Source organism: Balaenoptera ricei, chromosome 17 (genome assembly GCF_028023285.1).
Source record: "Balaenoptera ricei isolate mBalRic1 chromosome 17, mBalRic1.hap2, whole genome shotgun sequence".
NCBI classification, from domain to species: Eukaryota; Metazoa; Chordata; class Mammalia; order Artiodactyla; family Balaenopteridae; genus Balaenoptera; species Balaenoptera ricei.
The window spans coordinates 57,729,234-57,733,175 of NC_082655.1; positions in this window are offsets into that span (position 1 = coordinate 57,729,234).

A 3,942-nucleotide genomic window follows, 5' to 3' on the forward strand; every position below is an offset into this window, starting at 1 on the left:
ACCTTTTCAATCTAAGGATGATTTACTTTTCACCTTTCCTCTCATTTCTTTCATTCCTTCCTACTGTCAACAGAGGGGCAACAACATTATAATTTTATTTCAAAGTATTTTATTTCTTTTCAGAGTAAGAGGTCACCTTTTGCAAAATTTATTTTATTTTTAACACTACGGCATTTTAGTACTTCAAATCATACATTACTTGTGCACTCATGGCTAATGAGGAACTGCTCTTCTTACCCAAAGCTAACCAATAGAAATATAATGTGAGCTACATGTGTAATTTTTAATTTCCAAGTTGCCATATTCAAAAATGGTAAAAACAATCAGGTGAAATAAATTTTAATAATATATTTTACTTAACCCAATACATCTAAAACAATATTTCAACATAAAATAAATATAAAAGCACTGATGACATATTCTACATTCTTTTTATACTAAATCTTTGAAATCCAATACAGTAAGTCCCCTACATACGAACTAGTTCCGTTCTGAGAGCACACTCGTAAGACCAATTTGTTCGTAAATCCAACAAAGTTAGCCTAGGTATCCAACTAACACAATCGGCTATATAGTACTGTACTCTAATATGTTTATAATACTTTTCACTCAAATAATACATAAAAAAAAAACACAAAAAATAAAGAAAACATTTTTAATCTTACAGTACAGTACCTTGAAAATTACAGTAGTACAGTATAACAGCTGGCATACATGGGCTGGAATCGAGTGAACAGGCAAGAAGAGTTACTGACTGGAGGAGGGAGAAGAGGTGGGAGATGGTAGAGATGAAGGATCATCAACAATAGGAGACGGAAGGCAAGCTGCAATTTCACTCACACCTGACGTTGATGGCACAGGTTCTGGTTCTTTGCTGGATTCAATTCTATCTACCCTCTTGAAAAAATGATCCCGTGATGTCTGAGTAGTAGTTCTTTTTTCTTGTCATAGATGACACTGTAACACTGGATTGCATTCCAAACTGCTGCTGCAACCTTCATGTACCATTCTATGTTCAAGTCCTGTGCCTCAAAAACTAACAGTGCTTCCTCAAATCAAGAAAATCCCCTTACCATTTCCTGCATCATGAATCTCTTCGGTTCTTCAGTTACTTCTTCTTCCTCTTGTTTCTCTTCATCCTGTCTCTGGGCCTCCAATTCCATCAGGTCTTCATTAGTAAGCTCCTCGTGTTGCACAGCAAGGAGTTCAGTGAAGTCATCCTCTTGCAGATCTAGCTCCAGCTTCTTGCTGATGGTCACTGAAGACCTCTTTGGACTCCTCATCCACCTTCTCAAATCCATGAAAATCGTGAACAAACTGCGGGCATCCTGGGTTTGAAATAAAGATACTGTACTACTGTACTCTCTACAGTACTGTACAGTAAAGTACACAAAAGCACAACCACTTGTAGAGGATGCACACACATGATAATGTACGCCAGACACATGAACTAACTTATGTGACTGGACATTCAAACGCACGTTCGCATCTTCAAAAGTTCGTAACTTGAAGGTTCGTATGTAGGGAACTTACTGTATATATTTTACACTTAGACCACATCTCAATTCAAATGCAAATTTCAATTAGAAATACTTGTTCTGTATATATATATATTTTATAAATTTTACAGTTGAAAAAGTATGTACCTAAGTTTTTTCAAGCATACTTAACATTTTCTTATAACCAAATTGAGCACTAGTTTTTAAATTTAAATTAATTAAAATTAAATGAAATTAAAAATTCAGTTCCTCAACTGCACTAGCCACATTTCAAGTACTCATTTCATGTAGCTAATGGATACCGTTTGGACCTCACAGGTCTAGCAGAACTAGCTAGGAATGTATGTTTAAGTAGGTGGGGAGAGATATCCAAACATGTCTCAGGTTTCATTTATGAGGTTTTGATGTTTAAGTTATGTTAAGCTTCACTGAACTGTGGGTTTACAGTTTTCATCAAACTTAGAAATTTCTCAGCCATTATTTCTACAAAGGGTTTTTTCTATAATATTCCCTCCCCCTACTCTCCCCCCCCCAAAAAAAAAAATCCATCCAGCCCACCACCACAATTCCAGGACTCCAATTACCTGCATGTTAGACAGTTTAATATGGTCTCACAGCTTTCTCTTGTTCTATTTTTTTCCAATCTTTTTTTCTTTAGTATTTTATTTAGGATAATTTCTGTTGCTATGTCTTTATGTTCACTAACCTTTTCTTCTGAAACGTCTAATCTGATGTTACTCCCTCCCACTATATTCTGTATTTTCTTTTCAGATAATGTATTTTTCATGTCTAGAATTTCAATTTGGGTCTTTTTCTCATATCTGCCATTTCTCTCTTCATTGTGATCATGCTTTTCTCTTCTTTCTCAAACATAAGGAGTATATTTATTATAGTAATTGTAATGAACATGTGAAATATATTTATAATAGCTGTTTTAATAACCCTTGCCTTCAAATTCCATCATCTGTGTCATTTCTGAGTCTCTTCTTACTGTTTGATTTTTCTCTTGGTTATGGGTTGTATTTTCCTGCTTCTTTGCACTCCTGAAAATTTTTTATTGGATGCCAGACTTTGTGAATTTTATGCTGTTGGGTGCCAGTTTTATTTTAGTTGTTTTTTTGTTGGTACTTATTAGCTTTTATATTCCTTTAAGCATTTGGGAGTTTTGTTCTGGGGTGCAGGTAAGTTACTTGGAATCATTTCATCCTTTTGAAGCTTGCTTTTAAGCTTTTTAGGGTGAGCACAGAACAGCCTTTAGTCTAGGCATAATTTGACCTCAGTAATGAGACAATACCCTTTTAAGGACTCAATCTGATGCCCCTGTAGTAGGAGGTGTTTCCCCTATGGCTAGTGGGAACACAAACTACTCCTAGCCCTGTGTGAGCTCTAGGGACTGATCTGCCTGCTTCTTTCCAGTGGTCCTTCCTGCCCTCAGTAAATTCCTCATACTTGTATACAGATCAGTTCTCTGCAGATCTCCAGCGTGCTCTCTCTCTCTCTCTGAAACAACCTCCTTTCCAGGAATTTCCCCCATAGATTTCCTCCACTCGGTAAGACCGCCAGGCTCTGTGAAGGCAGTGAGCTGGGACTGGAAGTACTCGTTTCATTTGTTTCCATCTCAAGAATCACAGTCTAGTGCTGCCTGCTGTCAACTGTCTGGAAACTGTTGTTTCATATATTTTGTCCAATTTTCTAGTTATTTGATGGTAGAAGGTAAATCCAGTTCCTGTTATTCTATCAGGACCCAAAAGATGTAAAAACTTAAAGAGTCATTCATTTAACAAATCTTTATTAAATGCCAACTGTATGTGAGGGACTGTGCAGAGATACACAGTGGGATTGAACTGGAAGAGATACAGTCCATGACCTCAAATTACCACAGCCCAGCAGGGAAGAAGAATAATAAAGTGATTGTTCAAGTAAATATGCAACATAAACCATGATAGATGATAGGAGAGAAAGCAGAGTGCTACAAAAGCATATAACAGGGAGACTTGATTTAGTCTGTGCAATCAGGAAAAGTTTACCAAAACAAAGGACACTCTAAGATTTAAGGAATAAGTAAGACGTGGTATCTGTGTTGTGGAGGGTGGGAAGACTGCTAAGAAAAAACAGCATGTGCAAAAGGCTTGTGGCAAGATGGAACCATTAGACATCATCAAGTCCAACCCTTAGATTTCCCAGTGAAGACACAAAGGCAAGACACAAGAGTTTATGACTTGCCTAGTTGTACTGTGTTAGTGTCAGAGCAGGAGATGGAATCCAGAACTCCGACCTCCAGGTCTAGTGTTCTTTCCATCCCATTAGACCTTGTATTCCCTAAGCAAATGTGGGGAATTACTAGATCATTTTCTATAATGACGTTTGTCGTTTTATGGTCCATGAACCATTATGGACAATACATAATGTTGTACTTTCACTTAAAAATCATTATGGCCAAAAC